We start from the raw sequence: 26,337 nt of genomic DNA, 5'->3' as shown, positions 1-26,337 counted from the left end.
CACACACTTATCTCTCAGAACTGAGCACGTGGAGAGACGATCGTTCATCTAGCACAAAGGGAACGGGTTGCAGGAGAAAATTTTACTCTGGTTTCTCAGTCTGTTTCCTAGTGCCGGTTTGAATTTCCTGCAGTTTTCTGTGTAAAACCGTGTAGGAGCTTGTAAGACCCCATATATATGTATGGAGTGGAGTTTGCAAGTGAAAAGAAAGTTTGTGTTCCCAACTTTCTAGGTGAAGGACGGCATTCACACACACTTATCTCTCAGAACTGAGCATTTGGAGAGACGTTCGTTCATCTACCACAAAGGGAACGGGTTGCAGGGGAAACTTTTACTATGGTTTCTCAGTCTGTTCCCTACTGTCGGTTTGAAGTCCCTGCAGTTTTCACTGTAAACCGAGTTGGAGCTAGGACCTCCGTATATATATGTATGGACTGGAGTTTTCAAGTGAAAAGAAACTTTGTGTTCCCAACAACCTAGGTGATGGACGTCTCTCAAACACACTTATCTCTCAGAACTGAGCATGTGGAGTGACGTTCGTTCATCTACCACAAGGGGAACAGTTTGCAGGAGGAACTTTTTCTCTGGTTTCTCAGTCTGTTTCCTAGGGCCGGTTTGAAGTTCCTGCAGTTTTCAGTGTAAAACACAGTTGGAGCTGGTACCTCCCCATATATATGTACGGAATGGTGTTTGCAAGTGAAAAGAAACTTTGTGTTCCCAACAAGCTAGGTGAAGTACGGCTTTCACACACACTTATCTATCAGAACTGAGCATGTGGAGAGACGTTCGTTCATCTAGAACAAAGGGAACTGGTTGAAGGAGAAACTTTATCTCTGGTTTCTCAGTCTGTTTCCTTGTGCCGGATTGAAGTTCCTGCAGTTTTCACTGTAAAATCGAGTTGGAGCTAGTACGTCCCCTTATATATGTATGGAGTGGAGTTTGCAAGTGAAAAGAAACTTTGTGTTCCCAGCAAGGTATGTGAAGGACGGCTTTCACACACACTTATCTCTCAGAACTGAGCATGTGGAGAGACGTTCGTTCATCTAGCACAAAGGGAACGGGTTGCAGGTGAATCTTTTTCCCTGATTTCTCAGTCTGTTTCCTAGTGCCGGTTTGAAGTTCCTGCAGTTTTCACTGTAAAACCGAGTTGGAGCTAATCCCTCCCCATATATATGTATGGAGAGCAGTTTGCAAGTGAAAACCAACTTTGTGTTCCCAACAAGCTAGGTGAAGGACGGCTTTCACACACACATATCTCTCAAAACTGAGCATGTGGAGAGACGTTCTTTCATCTAGCATAAAGGGAACGGGTTGCAGGAGATACTTTTACTCTGGTTTCTCAGTTTTTTCCTAGTGCAGGTTTGAAGTTCCTGCAGTTTTCACTGTAAAACCGTGTAGGAGCTTGTACCACCACATATATATGTGTGGAGTGGAGTTTGCAAGTGAAAATAAACTTTGTGTTCCCAACAAGCTAGGTGAAGGGCGGCTTTCACACCCACTTAACTCTCAGAACTGAGCATGTGGACAGAATTTCGTTCATTTAGAACAAAGGAACGGGTTGAAGGAGAAACTTTTACTCTGGTTTCTCAGTCTGTTTCCTAGTGCAGGATTGAATTTCCTGCAGTTTTCACTGTAAAACCGAGTAGGAGATTGTACCACCCCAAATATATGTATGGAGTGGGGTTTGCAAGTGAAAAGAAATTTTGTGTTCCCAACATTCTTGGTGAAGGACGACTTTCACACTCACTTATCTCTCAGAACTGAGAATTTGGAGAGACGTTCGTTCATCTACCACAAAGGGAACGGGTTGCAGGGGAAACTTTTACTATGGTTTCTCAGTCTGTTCCCTACTGTCGGTTTGAAGTCCCTGCAGTTTTCACTGTAAACCGAGTTGGAGCTAGGACCTCCGTATATATATGTATGGACTGGAGTTTTCAAGTGAAAAGAAACTTTGTGTTCCCAACAAGCTAGGTGAAGGACGGCTTTCACACACACCTATTTCTCTGAATTGAGCAAGTGGACAGAAGTTCGTTCATCTAGCAAAAAATTGAACTGGTTGCAAGAGAAACATTTATTCTGGTTTCTCAGTCTGTTTCCTTGTGCCGGATTGAAGTTCATGCAGTTTTCACTGTAAAACCGAGTTGGAGCTAGTACGTCCCCTTTTATATGTATATAGTGGAGTTTGCAAGTGAAAAGAAACTTTGTGTTCCCAGCAAGGTATGTGAAGGACGGCTTTCACACACACTTATCTCTCAGAACTGAGCATGTGGAGAGACGTTCGTTCATCTAGCACAAAGGGAACGGGTGGCAGGAGAATATTTTTCTCTGATTTCTCAGTCTGTTTCCTAGTGCCGGTTTGAAGTTCCTGCAGTTTTCACTGTAAAACCGAGTTGGAGCTAATCCCTCCCCATATATATGTATGGAGTGCAGTTTGCAAGTGAAAACCAACTTTGTGTTCCCAACAAGCTAGGTGAAGGACGGCTTTCACACACACATATCTCTCAGAACTGAGCATGTGGAGAGACGTTCTTTCATCTAGCATAAAGGGAACGGGTTGCAGGAGAAACTTTTACTCTGGTTTCTCAGTTTTTTCCTAGTGCAGGTTTGAAGTTCCTGCAGTTTTCACTGTAAAACCGAGTAGGAGCTTATACCACCCCAAATATATGTGTGGATTGGAGTTTGCAAGTGAAAAGAAACTTTGTTTTCCCAACAAGCTAGGTGAAGGGCGGCTTTCACACACACTTATCTCTCAGAACTGAGCATTTGGAGAGACGTTCGTTCATCTACCACAAAGGGAATGGTTTGCAGGTGAAAATTTTACTATGGTTTCTCAGTCTGTTTCCTACTGTCGGTTTGAAGTCCCTGCAGTTTTCACTGTAAACCGATTTGGAGCTAGAACCTCTGCATATATATGTATGGACTGGAGTTTTCAAGTGAAAAGAAACTTTGGGTTCCCAACAAGCTAGTTGAATGACGGCTTTCACACACAATTATCTCTCAGAACTTACCATGTGGAGAGACGTTCCTTCATTTAGCACAAAGGAAGGGTTTGCAGGAATAAATTTTACTCTGTTTTCTCAGTCTGTTTCCTAGGGCTGGTTTGAAGTTCCTGCAGTTTTCACTGTAAACCGAGTTAGAGCTAGGACCTCCGCATATATATGTATGGACTGGAGTTGGCAAGTGAAAAGAAACTTAGTGTTCAAAACAAGCTAGGTTAATGACGTCTTTCACACACACTTATCTCTCAGAACTGAGCATGTGGAGTGACGTTCGTTCATCTACCACAAGGGGAACAGGTTGCAGGAGGAACTTTTTCTCTGGTCTCTCAGTCTGTTTCCTAGGGCCGGTTTGAAGTTCCTCCAGTTTTCACTGTAAAACAGAGTTGGAGCTTGTACCTCCCCATATATATGTACGGAATGGTGTTTGCAAGTGAAAAGAAACTTTGTGTTCCCAACAAGCTAGGTGAAGTACGGCTTTCACACACACTTATCTCTCAGAACTGAGCACGTGGAGAGACGATCGTTCATCTAGCACAAAGGGAACGGGTTGCAGGAGAAAATTTTACTCTGGATTCTCAGTCTGTTTCCTAGTGCCGGTTTGAAGTTCCTGCAGTTTTCTGTGTAAAACCGTGTAGGAGCTTGTAAGACCCCATATATATGTATGGAGTGGAGTTTGCAAGTGAAAAGAAACTTTGTGTTCCCAGCAAGGTATGTGAAGGACGGCTTTCACACACACTTATCTCTCAGAACTGAGCACGTGGAGAGACGATCGTTCATCTAGCACAAAGGGAACGGGTTGCAGGAGAAAATTTTACTCTGGTTTCTCAGTCTGTTTCCTAGTGCCGGTTTGAAGTTCCTGCAGTTTTCTGTGTAAAACCGTGTAGGAGCTTGTAAGACCCCATATATATGTATGGAGTGGAGTTTGCAAGTGAAAAGAAAGTTTGTGTTCCCAACTTTCTAGGTGAAGGACGGCATTCACACACACTTATCTCTCAGAACTGAGCATGTGGAGTGACGTTCGTTCATCTACCACAAGGGGAACAGGTTGCAGGAGGAACTTTTTCTCTGGTTTCTCAGTCTGTTTCCTAGGGCCGGTTTGAAGTTCCTGCAGTTTTCACTGTAAAACAGAGTTGGAGCTGGTACCTCCCCATATATATGTACGGAATGGTGTTTGCAAGTGAAAAGAAACTTTGTGTTCCCAACAAGCTAGGTGAAGTACGGCTTTCACACACACTTATCTCTCAGAACTGAGCACGTGGAGAGACGATCGTTCATCTAGCACAAAGGGAACGGGTTGCAGGAGAAAATTTTACTCTGGTTTCTCAGTCTGTTTCCTAGTGCCGGTTTGAAGTTCCTGCAGTTTTCTGTGTAAAACCGTGTAGGAGCTTGTAAGACCCCATATATATGTATGGAGTGGAGTTTGCAAGTGAAAAGAAAGTTTGTGTTCCCAACTTTCTAGGTGAAGGACGGCATTCACACACACTTATCTCTCAGAACTGAGCATTTGGAGAGACGTTCGTTCATCTACCACAAAGGGAACGGGTTGCAGGGGAAACTTTTACTATGGTTTCTCAGTCTGTTCCCTACTGTCGGTTTGAAGTCCCTGCAGTTTTCACTGTAAACCGAGTTGGAGCTAGGACCTCCGTATATATATGTATGGACTGGAGTTTTCAAGTGAAAAGAAACTTTGTGTTCCCAACAAGCTAGGTGAAGGACGGCTCTCACACACACTTATCTCTCAGAACTGAGCATGTGGAGAGATTTTCGTTCATCTAGAACAAAGGGAACGGGTTGAAGAAGAAACTTTATCTCTGGTTTCTCAGCCTGTTTCCTTGTGCCGGATTGAAGTTCCTGCAGTTTTCACTGTAAAACCGAGTTGGAGCTAGTACGTCCCCTTATATATGTATATAGTGGAGTTTGCAAGTGAAAAGAAACTTTGTGTTCCCAGCAAGGTATGTGAAGGACGGCTTTCACACACACTTATCTCTCAGAACTGAGCATGTGGAGAGACGTTCGTTCATCTAGCACAAAGGGAACGTTTTGCAGGAGTATCTTTTTCTCTGATTTCTCAGTCTGTTTCCTAGTGCCGGTTTGAAGTTCCTGCAGTTTTCACTGTAAAACCGAGTTGGAGCTAATCCCTCCCCATATATATGTATGGAGTGCAGTTTGCAAGTGAAAACCAACTTTGTGTTCCCAACAAGCTAGGTGAAGGACGGCTTTCACACACACATATCTCTCAGAACTGAGCATGTGGAGTAACGTTCTTTCATCTAGCATAAAGGGAACGGGTTGCAGGAGAAACTTTTACTCTGGTTTCTCAGTTTTTTCCTAGTGCAGGTTTGAAGTTCCTGCAGTTTTCACTGTAAAACCGAGTAGGAGCTTATACCACCCCATATATATGTGTGGATTGGAGTTTGCAAGTGAAAAGAAACTTTGTTTTCCCAACAAGCTAGGTGAAGGGCGGCTTTCACACACACTTATCTCTCAGAACTGAGCATTTGGAGAGACGTTCGTTCATCTACCACAAAGGGAATGGTTTGCAGGTGAAAATTTTACTATGGTTTCTCAGTCTGTTTCCTACTGTCGGTTTGAAGTCCCTGCAGTTTTCACTGTAAACCGATTTGGAGCTAGAACCTCCGCATATATATGTATGGACTGGAGTTTTCAAGTGAAAAGAAACTTTGGGTTCCCAACAAGCTAGTTGAAGGACGGCTTTCACACACACTTATCTCTCAGAACTTACCATGTGGAGAGACGTTCCTTCATTTAGCACAAAGGAAGGGTTTGCAGGAATAACTTTTACTCTGTTTTCTCAGTCTGTTTCCTAGTGCTGGTTTGAAGTTCCTGCAGTTTTCACTGTAAACCGAGTTAGAGCTAGGACCTCCGCATATATATGTATGGACTGGAGTTGGCAAGTGAAAAGAAACTTAGTGTTCAAAACAAGCTAGGTTAATGACGTCTTTCACACACACTTATCTCTCAGAACTGAGCATGTGGAGTGACGTTCGTTCATCTACCACAAGGGGAACAGGTTGCAGGAGGAACTTTTTCTCTGGTCTCTCAGTCTGTTTCCTAGGGCCGGTTTGAAGTTCCTGCAGTTTTCACTGTAAAACAGAGTTGGAGCTGGTACCTCCCCATATATATGTACGGAATGGTGTTTGCAAGTGAAAAGAAACTTTGTGTTCCCAACAAGCTAGGTGAAGTACGGCTTTCACACACACTTATCTCTCAGAACTGAGCACGTGGAGAGACGATCGTTCATCTAGCACAAAGGGAACGGGTTGCAGGAGAAAATTTTACTCTGGATTCTCAGTCTGTTTCCTAGTGCCGGTTTGAAGTTCCTGCAGTTTTCTGTGTAAAACCGTGTAGGAGCTTGTAAGACCCCATATATATGTATGGAGTGGAGTTTGCAAGTGAAAAGAAAGTTTGTGTTCCCAACTTTCTAGGTGAAGGACGGCTTTCACACACACTTATCTCTCAGAACTGAGCACGTGGAGAGACGATCGTTCATCTAGCACAAAGGGAACGGGTTGCAGGAGAAAATTTTACTCTGGTTTCTCAGTCTGTTTCCTAGTGCCGGTTTGAAGTTCCTGCAGTTTTCTGTGTAAAACCGTGTAGGAGCTTGTAAGACCCCATATATATGTATGGAGTGGAGTTTGCAAGTGAAAAGAAAGTTTGTGTTCCCAACTTTCTATGTGAAGGACGGCATTCACACACACTTATCTCTCAGAACTGAGCATTTGGAGAGACGTTCGTTCATCTACCACAAAGGGAACGGGTTGCAGGGGAAACTTTTACTATGGTTTCTCAGTCTGTTCCCTACTGTCGGTTTGAAGTCCCTGCAGTTTTCACTGTAAACCGATGAGGAGCTAGGACCTCCGTATATATATGTATGGACTGGAGTTTTCAAGTGAAAAGAAACTTTGTGTTCCCAACAAGCTAGGTGAAGGACGGCTCTCACACACACTTATCTCTCAGAACTGAGCATGTGGAGAGACGTTCGTTCATCTAGAACAAAGGGAACGGGTTGAAGAAGAAACTTTATCTCTGGTTTCTCAGTCTGTTTCCTTGTGCCGGATTGAAGTTCCTGCAGTTTTCACTGTAAAACCGAGTTGGAGCTAGTACGTCCCCTTATATATGTATATAGTGGAGTTTGCAAGTGAAAAGAAACTTTGTGTTCCCAGCAAGGTATGTGAAGGACGGCTTTCACACACACTTATCTCTTAGAACTGAGCATGTGGAGAGACTTTCGTTCATCTAGCACAAAGGGAACGGGTTGCAGGAGAATATTTTTCTCTGATTTCTCAGTCTGTTTCCTAGTGCCGGTTTGAAGTTCCTGCAGTTTTCACTGTAAAACCGATTTGGAGCTAATCCCTCCCCATATATATGTATGGAGTGCAGTTTGCAAGTGAAAACCAACTTTGTGTTCCCAACAAGCTAGGTGAAGGACGGCTTTCACACACACATATCTCTCAGAACTGAGCATGTGGAGAGACGTTCTTTCATCTAGCATAAAGGGAACGGGTTGCAGGAGAAACTTTTACTCTGCTTTCTCAGTTTTTTCCTAGTGCAGGTTTGAAGTTCCTGCAGTTTTCACTGTAAAACCGAGTAGGAGCTTATACCACCCCATATATATGTGTGGATTGGAGTTTGCAAGTGAAAAGAAACTTTGTTTTCCCAACAAGCTAGGTGAAGGGCGGCTTTCACACACACTTATCTCTCAGAACTGAGCATTTGGAGAGACGTTCGTTCATCTACCACAAAGGGAATGGTTTGCAGGTGAAAATATTACTATGGTTTCTCAGTCTGTTTCCTACTGTCGGTTTGAAGTCCCTGCAGTTTTCACTGTAAACCGATTTGGAGCTAGAACCTCCGCATATATATGTATGGACTGGAGTTTTCAAGTGAAAAGAAACTTTGAGTTCCCAACAAGCTAGTTGAAGGAAGGCTTTCACACAAACTTATCTCTCAGAATTTACCATGTGGAGAGACGTTCCTTCATTTAGCACAAAGGAAGGGTTTGCAGGAATAACTTTTACTCTGTTTTCTCAGTCTGTTTCCTAGTGCCGGTTTGAAGTTCCTGCAGTTTTCACTGTAAACCGAGTTTGAGCTAGGACCTCCGCATATATATGTATGGACTGGAGTTGGCAAGTGAAAAGAAACTTAGTGTTCAAATCAAGCTAGGTTAATGACGTCTTTCACACACACTTATCTCTCAGAACTGAGCATGTGGAGTGACGTTCGTTCATCTACCACAAGGGGAACAGGTTGCAGGAGGAACTTTTTCTCTGGTTTCTCAGTTAGTTTCCTAGGGCCGGTTTGAAGTTCCTGCAGTTTTCACTGTAAAACCGTGTTGGAGCTAGTACCTCCCCTTATATATGTATGGAGTGGATTTTGCAAATGAAACTTTGTGTTCCCAACAAGCTAAATGAAGTACGGCTTTCACACACACTTATCTCTGTACTGAGCATGGGGAGAGACGTTCGTTCATCTAGCACAAAGGAACGTGTTGCAGGGGAACTTTTACTCTGGTTTCTCAGTCTGTTTCCTAGTGCCATTTTTAATTTCCTTCAGTTTTCACTGTAAAACAGAGTTGGAGCTAGTACCTCCCCATATATATGTATGGAATGGAGTTTGCAAGTGAAAAGGAACATTGTATTCCGAACAAGCTAGGTGAAGGACGGCTTTCACACACAAATATCTCTCAGAACTGACTTTGTGGAGAGACGTTCTTTCACCTAGCACAAAGGGAACTGGTTGCCAGAGAAACTTTTACTGTGATTTCTCAATCTGTTTCCTAGTGCCGGTTTGAAGTTCCTGCAGTTTTCACTGTAAAACCGAGTAGGAGCTTGTAACAACCCATATATATGTATGGATTGGAGTTTGCACATGAAAAGAATGTTTGTGTTCCCAACAAGATAGGTGAACGACGGCTTTCACACACACTTATCTGTCAGAACTGAGCATGTGTATTGACGTTCGTTCATGTAACAAAAGGGGAACGTGTTATAGCAGAAACTTATACTCTGTATTCTCAGTCTGTTTCCTAGTGCCGGTTAGACGTTCCTGCAGTTTTCACTGTAAAATCGATTTGGAGCTAAACCCTCCCCTTATATATGTAAGGATTGGAGTTTGCAAGTGAAAAGAAACTTTGTGTTCCCAACAAGCTAGGTGAAGGACGGCTTTCACACACACTTTTCTCTCAGAACATAGCATGTAGAGAGACGTTCGTTCATCTAGCACAAAGGAACGGGTTGCAGGAGAAACTTTTACTCTGGTTTCTCAGTCTGTTTCCTTGTGCCGGTTTGAAGTTCCTGCATTTTTCACTGTAAAACCGAGGTGGAGCTAGTACCTCCCTATATTTATGTATCGAGTGAAGATTGCAAGTGAAATAAAATTTGTGTTCCCAACAAGCTAGGTGAAGGACGGCTTTCACACACACTTATCTCTCAGAAATGAGCATGTGGAGAGACGTTCGTTCATGTAGCACAAGGGGAAAGTGTTATAGGAGAAACTTATACTCTGTTTTCTCAGTCTGTTTCCTAGTGCCGGTTAGACGTTCCTGCAGTTTTCACTGTAAAATCAAGTTGGAGCTAAACCCTCCCCTTATATATGTAAGGAGTGGAGTTTGCAAGTGAAAAGAAACTTTGTGTTCCCAACAAGCTAGGTGAAGGACGGCTTTCACACACACTTATCTCTCAGAACTGAGCATTTGGAGAGACTTTCGTTCATCTAGAACAAAGGGAACGGGTTGAAGAAGAAATTTTATCTCTGGTTTCTCAGTCTGTTTCCTAGTGCCGGATTGAAGTTCCTGCAGTTTTCACTGTAAAACCGAGTTGGAGCTAGTACCTCCCCTTATATATGTATGGAGTGGAGTTTGCAAGTGAAAAGATACTTTGTGTTCCCAGCAAGATATGTGAAGGACGGCTTTCACACACACTTATCTCTCAGAACTGAGCATGTGGAGAGACGTTCGTTCATAGAACAAAGGGAACGGGTTGCAGGAGAAACTTTTTCTCTGATTTCTCAGTCTGTTTCCTAGTGCCGGCTTGAAGTTCCTGCAGTTTTCACTGTATAACCGAGTTGGAGCTATTACCTCCCCATATATATGTAATGAGTGGAGTTTGCAAGTTTAAAGAAGATTTGTGTTCCAAAAAACCTAGGTGAAGGACGGCTTTCACACACACTCATCTCTCAGAACTGAGCATTTGGAGAGACGTTCGTTCATCTAGCATAAATGGAACGGGTTGCAGGAGAAACTTTTACTCTGGTTTCTCAGTCTGTTTCCTAGTGCTGGTTTGAATTTCCTGCAGTTTTTACTGTAAAACCGAGTTGGAGCTTGTACTTCCCTTATATATGTATGGAGTGGAGTTTGCAAGTGAAAAGAAACTTTGTGTTCCCAACAAGCTAGGTGAAGGACGGCTTTCACACACACTTATCTCTCAGAACTGAGCATTTGGAAAAATGTTCGTTCATCTACCACAAAGGGAACGGGTTGCAGGGGAAACTTTTACTATGGTTTCTCAGTCTGTTTCCTACTGTCGGTTTGAAGTCCCTGCAGTTTTCTCTGTAAACCGAGTTGGAGCTAGGACCTCCGCATATATATGTATGGACTGGAGCTTGTAAGTGAAAAGAAACTTTGTGTTCCCAACAAGCTAGGTGAAGGACGGCTTTCACACACACTTATCTCTCAGAACTGAGCATGTGGAGAGACTTTCGTTCATGTAGCACAAAGGGAAAGAATTGCAGGAGAAATTTTTCTCTGTTTTCTCAGTATGTTACCTAGTGCAGGTTTGAAGTTCCTGCAGTTTTCACTGTAAAACCGTGTTGGAGCTAGTACCTCCCCTTATATATGTATGGAGTGGATTTTCAAATGAAAAGAAACTTTGTGTTCCCAACAAGCTAAATGAAGTACGGCTTTCACACACACATATCTCTGTACTGAGCATGGGGAGAGACGTTCGTTCATCTAGCACAAAGGAACGGGTTGCAGGGGAACTTTTACTCTGGTTTCTCAGTCTGTTTCCTAGTGCCATTTTTAATTTCCTTCAGTTTTCACTGTAAAACAGAGTTGGAGCTAGTACCTCCCCATATATATGTACGGAATGGTGTTTGCAAGTGAAAAGAAACTTTGTGTTCCCAACAAGCTAGGTGAAGGACGGCTTTCACACATATGTGTCTCTCAGAACTTAGCATGTGGAGAGACATTCGTTAATTTAGCACAAAGGAACGGGTTGCAGGAGAAACTTTTACTCTGATTTCTCAGTCTGTTTCCTAGTGCCGGTTTGAAGTTCCTACAGTTTTCACTGTAAAACCGAGTTGGAGCTAGTACCTCCCTATATTTATGTATGGAGTGGAGATTGCAAGTGAAATAAAATTTGTGTTCCCCACAGCTATGTGAAACACGGCTTTCACACACACTTAACTCTCAGAACTGAGGACGTGGAGAGACGATCGTTCATCTAGCACAAAGGGAACGGGTTGCAGGAGCAACTTTTACTCTGGTTCCTCAGTCTGTTTCCTAGTGCCGGTTTGAAGTTCCTGCAGTTTTCAGTGTAAAACCGAGTAGGAGCTTGTACCACCCCGTATATATGTATGGAGTGGAGTTTGCAAGTGAAAAGAAAGTTTGTGTTCCCAACATTCTAGGTGAAGGACGGCTTTCACACACACTTATCTCTCAGAACTGAGCATTTGGAGAGACGTTCGTTCATATACCACAAAGGGAACGGGTTGAAGGTGAAACTTTTACTATGGTTTCTCAGTCTGTTTCCTAATGTCGGTTTGAAGTCCCTGCAGTTTTCACTGTAAACCTTGTTGGAGCTAGGACCTCCGCATATATATGTATGGACTGGATTTTGCAAGTGAAAAGAAACTTTGTGTTCCCAACAAGCTAGTTGAAGGACGGCTTTCACACACACATATCTCTCAGAACTGAGCATGTGGAGAGACTTTCGTTCATCTAGCATAAAGGGAACGGGTTGCAGGAGAAACTATTACTCTGGTTTCTCAGTCTGTTTCCTAGTGCAGGTTTGAAGTTCCTGCAGTTTTCACTGTAAACCCGAGTTGGAGCTATTACCTCCCCATATATATGTAAGGAGTGGAGTTTGCAAGTGTAAAGAACCTTTGTTTTCCCAACAAGCTAGGTGAAGGACGGCTTTCAAACACACTTATCTCTCAGAACTTAGCATGTGGAGAGACGTTCGTTCATTTAGCACAAAGGAACGGTTTGCATGAGAAACTTTTACTCTGATTTCTCAGTCTGTTTCCTAGTGCCGGTTAGAAGTTCCTGCAGTTTTCACTGTAAAACCGAGTTGGAGCTAGTACCTCCCTATATTTATGTATGGAGTGGAGATTGCAAGTGAAATAAAATTTGTGTTCCCAACAAGCTAGGTGAAGGACGTCTCTCACACAAACTTATGTATCAGATCTGAGCATGTGGAGAGACGTTGGTTCATCTAGCACAAATAGAAATGTTTGCAAGAGAAACTTTTTCTCTGGTTTCTCTGACTGTTCCTAGTACCGGTTTGAAGTTCCTGCAGTTTTCACTGTAAAACCGAGTTGGAGCTATTACCTCCCCATATATATGTAAGAAGTGGAGTTTCCAAGTGTAAGGAACCTTTGTGTTCCCAACAAGCTAGGTGAAGGACGGCTTACACACACACATATCTCTCAGAACTGAGCACGTGGAGAGACATTCGTTCATCTAGCATAAAGGGAACGGGATGCAGGAGAAACTTTTTCTCTGGTTTCAAAGTCTGTTTCCTAGTGCAGGTTTGAAGTTCCTGCAGTTTTCACTGTAAAACCGAGTAGGAGCTTGTACCACCCCAAATATATGTGTGGATTGGAGTGTGCAAGTGAAAAGAATCTTTGTGATCCCAAAAAGCTAGGTGAAGGACGGCTTTCACACACACTTATCTCTCAGAACTGAGCATTTGGAGAGACGTTCTTTCATCTACCACAAGGGGAACGGGTTGCAGGGGAAACTTTTACTATGGTATCTCAGTCTGTTTCCTAATATCGGTTTGAAGTCCCTGCAGTTTTCACTGTACAACGAGATGGTGCTAGTACCTTCCCATATATATGTATGGAGTGGAATTTGCAAGTGAAAAGGAACTTTGTGTTCCCAACAAGCTAGGTGAAGGACGGCTTTCACACACACTTATCTCTCAAGACTGAGCATGTGGATAGAATTTCGTTCATCTAGCACAAAGGGAACGGGTACAGGAGAAACTTTTACTCTGGTTTCTCAGTCTGTTTCCTAGTGCCGGTATGAAGTTCCTGCAGTTTTCAGTGTAAAACCGAGTAGTAGCTTGTACAACCCCATATATATGTATGGAGTGGAGTTTGCAAGTGAAAAGAAAGTTTGTTTTCCGAACATTCTAGGTGAAGGACGGCTTTCACACACACTTATCTCTCAGAACTGAGCATTTGGAGAGACTTTCGTTCATCTACCAAATAGGGAATGGGTTGCAGGTGAAAATTTTACTATGGTTTCTCAGTCTGTTTCCTACTGTCTGTTTGAAGTCCCTGCAGTTTTCACTGTAAACCGATTTGGAGCTAGGACCTCCGCATATATATGTATGGACTGGAGTTTTCAAGTGAAAAGAAACTTTGTGTTCCCAACAAGCTAGGTGAAGGACGGCTTTCACACACACTTATCTCTCAGAACTTAGCAAGTGGAGAGACGTTCCTTCATTTAGCACAAAGGAACGGTTTGCAGGAGAAACTTTTACTCTGGTTTCTCAGTCTGTTTCCTAGTGCCGGTTTGAATTTCCTGCAGTTTTCAGTGTAAAACCGAGTAGGATATTGTACCACCCCATATATATGTATGGATTGGAGTTTGCAAGTAAAAAGAAACTTTGTGTTCCTAACAAGCTAGGTGAAGGACGGCTTTCACACAACTTATCTCTCAGAACTGAGCATATGGAGAGACGGTCGTTCATCTACCACAAATGGAACGGGTTGAAGGGGAAATTTTACTATGGTTTCTCAGTCTGTTTCCTACTGTCGGTTTGAAGTCCCTGCACTTTTCAATATAAACCGAGTTAGAGCTATGACCTCCACATTTATATGTATGGACTGGAGTTGGCAAGTGAAAAGAAACTTAGTGATCCCAACAAGCTAGGTGAAGGACGTCTTTCACACACACTTATCTCTCAGAACTGAGCATGTGGAGAGACGTTCGTTCATCTAGCATAAAGGGAACGGGTTGCAGGAGAAACTTTTACTCTTGTTTCTCAGTCTGTTTCCTAGTGCAGGTTTGAAGTTCCTGCAGTTTTCAGTGTAAAACCGAGTAGGAGCTTGTACCACCCCATATATATGTGTGGATTGGAGTGTGCAAGTTGAAAGAAATTTTGTGTTCCCAACAAGCTAGGTGAAGGACGGCTTTCACACACACTTATCTCTCAGAACTGAGCATGTGGAGAGACGTTCGTTCATCTACCACAAGGGGAACAGGTAGCAGGAGGAACTTTTTCTCTGAATTCTCAGTCTGTTTCCTAGGGCCAGTTTGAAGTTCCTGCAGTTTTCACTGTAAAACAGAGTTGGAGCTAGTAACTCCCCATATATATGTACGGAATTGTGTTTGCAAGTGAAAGGAAACTTTGTGTTCCCAACAAGCTATGTGAAGTACGGCTTTCACACACACTTATCTCTCAGAACTGAGCACGTGGAGAGACGATCGTTCATCTAGCACAAAGGGAACGGGTTGCAGGAGAAACCTTTACTCTGGTTTCTCAGTCTGTTTCCTAGTGCCGGTTTGAAGTTACTGCAGTTTTCTGTGTAAAACCGACTAGGAGCTTGTACCAACCCATATATATGTATGGAGTGGAGTTTGCAAGTGAAAAGAAAGTTTGTGTTCCCAACTTTCTAGGTGAAGGACGGCATTCACACACACTTATCTCTCAGAACTGAGCATTTGGAGAGACTTTCGTTCATCTAGCACAAAGGGAACGTGTTGCAGGAGAAACTATTACTCTGGGTTCTCAGTCTGTTTCCTACTGCAGGTTTGAAGTTCCTGCAGTTTTCACTGTAAACCCGAGTTGGAGCTATTACCTCCCCATATATATGTAAGGAATGGAGTTTGCAAGTGTAAAGAAATTTTGTGTTCCCAACAAGCTAGGTGAAGGACGGCTTTCACACACACTTATCTCTAGAACTTAGCATGTGGAGAGACGTTCGTTCATTTAGCACAAATGAACGGTTTGCAGGAGAAAGTTTTACTCTGATTTCTCAGTCTGTTTCCTAGTGCCGGTTAGAAGTTCCTGCAGTTTTCACTGTAAAACCGAGTTGGAGCTAGTACCTCCCTTTATTTATGTTTGGAGTGGAGATTGCAAGTGAAAAGAAACTTTGTGTTCCCAACAAGCTAGGTGAAGGACGGCTCTCACACACACTTATCTCTCAGAACTGAGCTTGTGGAGAGACGTTCGTTCATCTAGCACAAAAAGAATCGTTTGCAAGAGAAACTTTTTCTCTGGTTTCTCAGTCTGTTTCCTAGTGCAGGTTTGAAGTTCCTGCAGTTTTCACTCTAAAACCGAGTAGGAGCTTGTACCACCCCATATATATGTGTGGATTGGAGTGTGCAAGTGAAAAGAAACTTTGTGTTCCCAAAAAGCTAGGTGAAGTACGGCTTTCACACACACTTATCTCTCAGAACTGAGCATTTGAAGAGACGTTCGTTCATCTACCACAAGTGGAACGGGTTGCAGGGGAAACTTTTTCTATGGTTTCTCAGTCTGTTTCCTAATGTCGGTTTGAAATCCCTGCAGTTTTCACTGTAAAACGAGTTGGTGCTAGTACCTTCCCATATATATGTATGGAGTGGAATTTGCAAGTGAAAAGGAACTTTGTGTTCCCAACAAGCTAGGTGAAGGACAGCTTTCACACACACTTATCTCTCAGAACTGAGCATGTGGATAGAATTTCGTTCATCTAGCACAAAGGGAACGGGTACAGGAGAAACTTTTACTCTGGTTTCTCAGTCTGTTTCCTAGTGCTGGTATGAAGTTCCTGCAGTTTTCACTGTAAAACCGAGTTGGAGCTAATCCCTCCGCATATATTTGTATGGAGTGGAGTTTGCAAGTGAAAACCAACTTTGTGTTCCCAACAAGCTAGGTGAAGGACGGCTTTCACACACAAATATCTCTCAGAACTGAGCATGTGGAGAGACGTTCTTTCATCTAGCATAAAGGGAACGGGTTGCAGGAGAAACTTTTACTCTGGTTTCTCAGGTTTTTCCTAGTGCAGGTTTCAAGTTCCTGCAGTTTTCACTGTAAAACCGAGTAGGAGCTTGTACCACCCCATATATATGTGTGGAGTGGAGTTTGCAAGTGAAAAGAAACTTTGTGTTCCCAACAAGCTAGGTGAAGGGCGGCTTTCACACACACTTATCTCTCAGAACTGAGCATGTGGACAGAAGTTCGTTCATTTAGCACAAAGGAACGGGTTGAAGGAGAAACTTTTACTCTGGTTTCTCAGTCTGTTTCCTTGTGCAGGTTTGAATTTCCTGCAGTTTTCACTGTAAAACCGAGTAGGAGCTTGTACCACCCCATATATATGTATGGAGTGGGGTTTGCAAGTGAAAAGAAAGTTTGTGTTCCCAACATTCTAGGTGAAGGACGGCTTTCACACTCACTTATCTCTCAGAACTGAGCATTTGGAGAGACGTTCGTTCATCTACCACAAAGGGAACGGGTTGCAACGGAAAATTTTACTATGTTTTCTCAGTCTGTTTCCTACTGTCGGGTTGAAGTCCCTGCAGTTTTCACTGTAAACCGAGTTGGAGCTATTACCTCCCCATATATATGTAAGGAGTGGAGTTTGCATGTGTAAAGAACCTTTGTGTTCCCAACAAGCTAGGTGAAGGACGGCTTTCACACACACTTATCCCTCAGAACTGAGCATGTGGAGAGACGTTCGTTCATCTAGCATAAAGGGAACGGGTTGCAGGAGAAAATTTTACTCTGGTTTCTCAGTCTGTTTCCTAGTGCAGGTTTGAAGTTCCTGCAGTTTTCACTGTAAAACCGAGTAGAAGTTTATACCACCCCATATATATGTGTGGATTGGGGTGTGCAAGTTAAAAGAAATTTTGTGTTCCCAACAAGCTAGGTGAAGGACGGCTTTCACACACAATTTTCTCTCAGAAATGAGCATGTGGAGAGACGTTCGTTCATCTACCACAAGGGGAAAATTTTGCAGGAGGAACTTATTCTCTGGATTCTCAGTCTGTTTCCTAGGGCCGGTTTGAAGTTCCTGCAGTTTTCAGTGTAAAACCGAGTAGGAGCTTGTACCACCCCATATATATGTATGGAGTGGAGTTTGCAAGTGAAAAGAAAGTTTGTTTTCCCAACATTCTAGGTGAAGGACGGCTTTCACACACACTAATCTCTCAGAACTGAGCATTTGGAGAGACGTTCGTTCATCACCCACAAAGGGAACGGGTTGCAACCGAAAATTTTTCTATGGTTTCTCAGTCTGTTTCCTACTGTCTGGTTGAAGTCCCTGCAGTTTTCACTGTAAACCGAGTTGGAGCTATTACCTCCCCATATATATGTAAGGAGTGGAGTTTGCATGTGTAAAGAACCTTTGTGTTCCCAACAAGCTAGGTGAAGGACGGCTTTCACACACACTTATCCCTCAGAACTGAGCATGTGGAGAGACGTTCGTTCATCTAGCACAAAGGGAACGGGTTGCAGGAGAAACTTTTTCTCTGATTTCTCAGTCTGTTTCCTAGTGCCGGTTTGAAGTTCCTGCAGTTTTCACTGTAAAACCGTGTTGGAGCTAGAACCTCCCCTTTTATATGTATGGAGAGGATTTTGCAAATGAAAAGAAACTTTGTGTTCCCAACAAGCTAAATGAAGGACGGCTTTCACACACATTTATCTCTGTACTGAGCATGGGGAGAGACGTTCGTTCATCTAGCACAAAGGAACGGGCTGCAGGGGAACTTTTACTCTGGTTTCTCAGTCTGTTTCCTAGTGCCATTTTGAATTTCCTGCAGTTTTCACTGTAAAACCGAGTTGGAGCTAATACCTCCCCATATATATGTATGGATTGGAGTTTGCAAGTGAAAAGAAACTTTGTATTCCGAACAAGCTAGGTGAAGGACGGCATTCACACACACTTCTCAGAACTGAGCATGTGGAGAGACGTTCGTTCATCTAGCACAAATGGAACGGGTTGCAGGAGAAACTTTTACTCTGGATTCTCAGTCTGTTTCCTAGTGCCGGTTTGAAGTTCCTGCAATTTTCAGTGTAAAACCGAGTAGGAGCTTGTACCACCCCATATATATGTATGGAGTGGAGTTTGCAAATGAAAACAAAGTTTGTTTTCCCAACATTCTAGTTGAAGGGCGGATTTCACACACACTTATCTCTCAGAACTGAGCATTTGGAGAGACGTTCGTTCATCAACCACAAAGGGAATGGGTTGCAGGTGAAACTTTTACTATGCTTTCTCAGTCTGTTTCCTACTGTCGGTTTGAAGTCCCTGCAATTTTCACTGTAAACCGAGTTGGAGCTAGGACCTCCGCATATATATGTATGGACTGGAATTTTCAAGTGAAAAGAAACTTTGTGTTCCCAACAAGCTAAGTGAAGGACGGCTTTCACACACACTTATCTCTCAGAACTTAGCATGTGGAGAGACGTTCCTTCATTTAGCACAAAGGAACGGTTTGCAGGAGTAACTATTACTCTGGTTTCTCAGTCTGTTTCCTAGTGCCGGTTTGAAGTTCCTGCAGTATTCAGTGTAAAACCGAGTAGGATCTTGTACCACCCCATATATTTGTATGGAGTGGAGTTAGCAAGTGAAAAGAAAGTTTGTGTTCCCAACATTCTAGGTGAAGGACGGCTTTCACACACACTTATCTCTAGAACTTAGCATGTGGAGAGACGTTCGTTCATTTAGCACAAAGGAACGGTTTGCAGGAGAAAGTTTTAGTCTGATTTCTCAGTCTGTTTCCTAGTGCCGGTTAGATGTTCCTGCAGGTTTCACTGTAAAACCGAGTTGGAGCTAGTACCTCCCTTTATTTATGTATGGAGTGGGGATTGCAAGTGAAAAGAAACTTTGTGTTCCCAACAAGTTAGGTGAAGGACGGCTCTCACACACACTTATCTCTCAGAACTGAGCATGTGGAGAGACGTTCGTTCATCTAGCACAAAAAGAATCGTTTGCAAGAGAAACTTTTTCTCTGGTTTCTCAGTCTTTTTCCTACTACCGGTTTGAAGTTCCTGCAGTTTTCACTGTAAAACCGAGTTGAAGCTATTACCTCCCCATATATATGTAAGGAGTGGAGTTTGCAAGTGTAAAGAACCTTTGTGTTCCCAACAAGCTAGGTGAAGGACGGCTTTAACACACTCATAACTCTCAGAACTGAGCACGTGGAGAGACGTTCGTTCATCTAGCATAAAGGGAACGGGATGCAGGAGAAACTTTTACTCTGTTTTCTAAGTCTGTTTCCTAGTGCAGGTTTGAAGTTCCTGCAGTTTTCAATGTAAAACCGAGTAGGAGCTTGTACCACCCCATATATATGTGTGGATTGGAGTGTGCAAGTGAAAAGAAACTTTGTGTTCCCAAAAAGCTAGGTGAAGTACGGCTTTCACACACACTTTTCTCTCAGAACTGAGCATTTGAAGAGACGTTCGTTCATCTACCACAAGTGGAACGGGTTGCAGGGGAAACTTTTACTATGGTTTCTCAGTCTGTTTCTTAATGTCGGTTTGAAATCCCTGCAGTTTTCACTGTAAAACGAGTTGTTGCTAGTACCTTTCCATATATATCTATGGAGTGGAATTTGCAAGTGAAAAGGAACTTTGTGTTCCCAACAAGCTAGGTGAAGGACAGCTTTCACACACACTTATCTCTCAGAACTGAGCATGTGGATAGAATTTCGTTCATCTAGCACAAAGGGAACGGGTACAGGAGAAAATTTTACTCTGGTTTCTCAGTTTGTTTCCTAGTGCTGGTATGAAGTTCCTGCAGTTTTCACTGTAAAACCGAGTTGGAGCTAATCCCACCGCATATATTTGTATGGAGTGGAGTTTGCAAGTGAAAACCAACTTTGTGTTCCCAACAAGCTAGCTGAAGGACGGCTTTCACACACAAATATCTCTCAGAACTGAGCATGTGGAGAGACGTTCTTTCATCTAGCATAAAGGGAACGGGTTGCAGGAGAAACTTTTACTCTGGTTTCTCAGGTTTTTCCTAGTGCAGGTTTCAAGTTCCTGCAGTTTTCACTGTAAAACCGAGTAGGAGCTTGTACCACCCCATATATATGTGTGGAGTGGAGTTTGCAAGTGAAAAGAAACTTTGTGTTCCCAACAAGCTAGGTGAAGGGCGGCTTTCACACACACTTATCTCTCAGAACTGAGCATGTGGACAGAAGTTCGTTCATTTAGCACAAAGGAACGGGTTGAAGGAGAAACTTTTACTCTGGTTTCTCAGACTGTTTCCTTGTGCAGGTTTGAATTTCCTGCAGTTTTCACTGTAAAACCGAGTAGGAGCTTGTACCACCCCATATATATGTATGGATTGGGGTTTGCAAGTGAAAAGAAAGTTTGTGTTCCCAACATTCTAGGTGAAGGACGGCTTTCACACTCACTTATCTCTCAGAACTGAGCATTTGGAGAGATGTTCGTTCATCTACCACAAAGGGAACGGGTTGCAACGGAAAATTTTACTATGTTTTCTCAGTCTGTTTCCTACTGTCGGGTTGAAGTCCCTGCAGTTTTCACTGTAAACCGAGTTGGAGCTATTACCTCCCCATATATATGTAAGGAGTGGAGTTTGCATGTGTAAAGAACCTTTGTGTTCCCAACAAGCTAGTTGAAGGACGGCTTTCACACACACTTATCCCTCAGAACTGAGCATGTGGAGAGACGTTCGTTCATCTAGCATAAAGGGAACGGGTTGCAGGAGAAAATTTTACTCTGGTTTCTCAGTCTGTTTCCTAGTGCAGGTTTGAAGTTCCTGCAGTTTTCACTGTAAAACCGAGTAGAAGTTTATACCACCCCATATATATGTGTGGATTGGGGTGTGCAAGTTAAAAGAAACTTTGTGTTCCCAACAAGCTAGGTGAAGGACGGCTTTCACACACACTTTTCTCTCAGAAATGAGCATGTGGAGAGACGTTCGTTCATCTACCACAAGGGGAAAATTTTGCAGGAGGAACTTATTCTCTGGATTCTCAGTCTGTTTCCTAGGGCCGGTTTGAAGTTCCTGCAGTTTTCAGTGTAAAACCGAGTAGGAGCTTGTACCACCCCATATATATGTATGGAGTGGAGTTTGCAAGTTAAAAGAAAGTTTGTTTTCCCAACATTCTAGGTGAAGGACGGCTTTCACACAAACTTATCTCTCAGAACTGAGCATTTGGGAGACGTTCGTTCATCACCCACAAAGGGAATGGGTTGCAGGTGAAACTTTTACTATGGTATCTCAGTCTGTTTCCTACTGTCGATTTGAAGTCCCTGCAGTTTTCACTGTAAACCGAGTTGGAGTTAGGACCTCCGCATATATATGTATGGACTGGAGTTTTCAAGTGAAAAGAAACTTTGTGTTCCCAACAAGCTAGGTGAAGGACGGCTTTCACACACACTTATCTCTCAGAACTTAGCATGTGGAGAGACGTTCCTTCATTTAGCACAAAGGAACGGTTTGCCGGAGTAACTTTTACTCTGGTTTCTCAGTCTGTTTCCTAGTGTCCGTTTGAAGTTCCTGCAGTTTTCAGTGTAAAACCGAGTAGGATCTTGTACCACCCCATATATTTGTATGGAGTGGAGTTCGCAAGTGAAAAGAAAGTTTGTGTTCCCAACATTCTAGGTGAAGGACGGCTTTCACACACACTTATCTCTCAGAACTTAGCATTTGGAGAGAATTTCGTTCATCTAGAACAAAGGGAACGGGTTGAAGAAGAAACTTTATCTCTGGATTCTCAGTCTGTATCCTAGTGTCGGATTGACGTTCCTGCAGTTTTCACTGTAAAACCGAGTTGGAGCTAGTACCTCCCCTTATATATGTATGGATTGGAGTTTGCAAGTGAAAAGAATCTTTGTGTTCCCAGCAAGGTATGTGAAGGACGTCTTTCACACACCATTATCTCTCAGAACTGAGCATGTGGAGAGACGTTCGTTCATCTAGCACAAAGGGAACGGGTTGCAGGAGAAACTTTTTCTCTGATTTCTCAGTCTGTTTCCTAGTGCCGGTTTGAAGTTCCTACAGTTTTCACTGTAAAACCGAGTTGGAGCTAATCCCTCCCCATATATATGTATGGAGTGGAGTTTGCAAGTGAAAACCAACTTTGTGTTCCCAACAAGCTAGGTGAAGGACGGCTTTCACCCACACATATCTCTCAGAACTGAGCATGTGGAGAGACGTTCTTTCATCTAGCATAAAAGGAACGGGTTGCAGGAGAAACTTTTACTCTGGTTTCTCAGTTTTTTCCTAGTGCATTTTTGAAGTTCCTGCAGTTTTCACTGTAAAACCGAGTAGGAGCTTGTACCACCCCATATATATGTGTGGAGTGGAGTTTGCAAGTGAAAAGAAACTTTGTGTTCCCAACAAGCTAGTTGAAGAGCGGCTTTCACACACACTTATCTCTCAGAACTGAGCATGTGGACAGAAGTTCGTTCATTTAGCACAAAGGAACGGGTTGAAGGAGAAACTTTTACTCTGGTTTCACAGTCTGTTTCCTAGTGCAGGTTTGAATTTCCTGCAGTTTTCACTGTAAAACCGAGTAGGAGCTTGTACCACCCCATATATATGTATGGAGTGGGGTTTGCAAGTGAAAAGAAAGTTTGTGTTCCCAACATTCTAGGTGAAGGACGGCTTCACACTCACTTATCTCTCAGAACTGAGCATTTGGAGAGACGTTTGTTCATCTACCACAAAGGGAACGGGTTGCAACCGAAAATTTTTCTATGGTTTCTCAGTCTGTTTCCTACTGTCTGGTTGAAGTCCCTGCAGTTTTCACTGTAAACCGAGTTGGAGCTATTACCTCCCCATATATATGTATGGAGTGGAGTTTGCATGTGTAAAGAACCTTTGTGTTCCCAACAAGCTAGGTGAAGGACGGCTTTCACACACACTTATCCCTCAGAACTGAGCATGTGGAGAGACGTTCGTTCATCTAGCACAAAGGGAACGGGTTGCAGGAGAAACTTTTTCTCTGATTTCTCAGTCTGTTTCCTAGTGCCGGTTTGAAGTTCCTGCAGTTTTCACTGTAAAACCGTGTTGGAGCTAGAACCTCCCCTTTTATATGTATGGAGAGGATTTTGCAAATGAAAAGAAACTTTGTGTTCCCAACAAGCTAAATGAAGGACGGCTTTCACACACATTTATCTCTGTACTGAGCATGGTGAGAGACGTTCGTTCATCTAGCACAAAGGAACGGGCTGCAGGGGAACTTTTACTCTGGTTTCTCAGTCTGTTTCCTAGTGCCATTTTGAATTTCCTGCAGTTTTCACTGTAAAACCGAGTAGGAGCTTGTACCACCCCATATATATGTATGGAGTGGAGTTTGCAAGTGAAAACAAAGTTTGTTTTCCCAACATTCTAGGTGAAGTGCGGATTTCACACACACTTATCTCTCAGAACTGAGCATTTGGAGAGACGTTCGTTCATCAACCACAAAGGGAATGGGTTGCAGGTGAAACTTTTACTATGCTTTCTCAGTCTGTTTCCTACTGTCGGTTTGAAGTCCCTGCAATTTTCACTGTAAACCGAGTTGGAGCTAGGACCTCCGCATATATATGTATGGACTGGAATTTTCAAGTGAAAAGAAACTTTGTGTTCCCAACAAGCTAAGTGAAGGACGGCTTTCACACACACTTATCTCTCAGAACTTAGCATGTGGAGAGACGTTCCTTCATTTAGCACAAAGGAACGGTTTGCAGGAGTAACTATTACTCTGGTTTCTCAGTCTGTTTCCTAGTGCCGGTTTGAAGTTCCTGCAGTATTCAGTGTAAAACCGAGTAGGATCTTGTACCACCCCATATATTTGTATGGAGTGGAGTTAGCAAGTGAAAAGAAAGTTTGTGTTCCCAACATTCTAGGTGAAGGACGGCTTTCACACACACTTATCTCTAGAACTTAGCATGTGGAGAGACGTTCGTTCATTTAGCACAAAGGAACGGTTTGCAGGAGAAAGTTTTAGTCTGATTTCTCAGTCTGTTTCCTAGTGCCGGTTAGATGTTCCTGCAGGTTTCACTGTAAAACCGAGTTGGAGCTAGTACCTCCCTTTATTTATGTATGGAGTGGGGATTGCAAGTGAAAAGAAACTTTGTGTTCCCAACAAGCTAGGTGAAGGACGGCTCTCACACACACTTATCTCTCAGAACTGAGCATGTGGAGAGACGTTCGTTCATCTAGCACAAAAAGAATCGTTTGCAAGAGAAACTTTTTCTCTGGTTTCTCAGTCTGTTTCCTACTACCGGTTTGAAGTTCCTGCAGTTTTCACTGTAAAACCGAGTTGAAGCTATTACCTCCCCATATATATGTAAGGAGTGGAGTTTGCAAGTGTAAAGAACCTTTGTGTTCCCAACAAGCTAGGTGAAGGACGGCTTTAACACACTCATAACTCTCAGAACTCAGCACGTGGAGAGACGTTCGTTCATCTAGCATAAAGGGAACGGGATGCAGGAGAAACTTTTACTCTGTTTTCTAAGTCTGTTTCCTAGTGCAGGTTTGAAGTTCCTGCAGTTTTCACTGTAAAACTGAGTAGGAGCTTGTACCACCCCATATATATGTGTGGATTGGAGTGTGCAAGTGAAAAGAAACTTTGTGTTCCCAAAAAGCTAGGTGAAGTACGGCTTTCACACACACTTATCTCTCAGAACTGAGCATTTGAAGAGACGTTCGTTCATCTACCACAAGTGGAACGGGTTGCAGGAGAAAATTTTACTACGGTTTCTCAGTCTGTTTCTTAATGTCGGTTTGAAATCCCTGCAGTTTTCACTGTAAAACGAGTTGGTGCTAGTACATTTCCATATATATCTATGGAGTGAAATTTGCAAGTGAAAAGGAACTTTGTGTTCCCAACAAGCTAGGTGAAGGACAGATTTCACACACACTTATCTCTCAGAACTGAGCATGTGGATAGAATTTCGTTCATCTAGCACAAAGGGAACGGGTACAGGAGAAAATTTTACTCTGGTTTCTCAGTCTGTTTCCTAGTGCTGGTATGAAGTTCCTGCAGTTTTCACTGTAAAACCGAGTTGGAGCTAATCCCACCGCATATATTTGTATGGAGTGGAGTTTGCAAGTGAAAACCAACTTTGTGTTCCCAACAAGCTAGCTGAAGGACGGCTTTCACACACAAATATCTCTCAGAACTGAGCATGTGGAGAGACGTTCTTTCATCTAGCACAAAGGAACGGGTTGCAGGAGAAACTTTTACTCTGATTTCTCAGTCTGTTTCCTTGTGCAGGTTTGAATTTCCTGCAGTTTTCACTGTAAAACCGAGTAGGAGCTTGTACCACCCCATATATATGTATGGATTGGGATTTGCAAGTGAAAAGAAAGTTTGTGTTCCCAACATTCAAGGTGAAGGACGGCTTTCACACTCACTTATCTCTCAGAACTGAGCATTTGGAGAGACGTTCGTTCATCTACCACAAAGGAACGGGTTGCAACGGAAAATTTTACAATGTTTTCTCAGTCTGTTTCCTACTGTCGGGTTGAAGTCCCTGCAGTTTTCACTGTAAATCGAGTTGGAGCTATTACCTCCCCATATATATGTAAGGAGTGGATTTTGCATGTGTAAAGAACCTTTGTGTTCCCAACAAGCAAGTTGAAGGACGGCTTTCACACACACTTATCCCTCAGAACTGAGCATGTGGAGAGACGTTCGTTCATCTAGCATAAAGGGAACGGGTTGCAGGAGAAAATTTTACTCTGGTTTCTCAGTCTGTTTCCTAGTGCAGGTTTGAAGTTCCTGCAGTTTTCACTGTAAAACCGAGTAGAAATTTATACCACCCCATATATATGTGTGGATTGGGGTGTGCAAGTTAAAAGAAACTTTGTGTTCCCAACAAGCTAGGTGAAGGACGGCTTTCACACACACTTTTCTCTCAGAAATGAGCATGTGGAGAGACGTTCGTTCATCTACCACAAGGGGAACATTTTGCAGGAGGAACTTATTCTCTGGATTCTCGGTCTGTTTCCTAGGGCCGGTTTGAAGTTCCTGCAGTTTTCAGTGTAAAACCGAGTAGGAGCTTGTACCACCCCATATATATGTATGGAGTGGAGTTTGCAAGTGAAAAGAAAGTTTGTTTTCCCAACATTCTAGGTGAAGGACGGCTTTCACACACACTTATCTCTCAGAACTGAGCATTTGGAGAGACGT

Source organism: Camelus dromedarius, unplaced genomic scaffold, assembly GCF_036321535.1.
Source record: "Camelus dromedarius isolate mCamDro1 unplaced genomic scaffold, mCamDro1.pat HAP1_SCAFFOLD_117, whole genome shotgun sequence".
NCBI lineage: Eukaryota > Metazoa > Chordata > Mammalia > Artiodactyla > Camelidae > Camelus > Camelus dromedarius.
Note: the sequence above shows the minus strand (reverse complement) of the source record.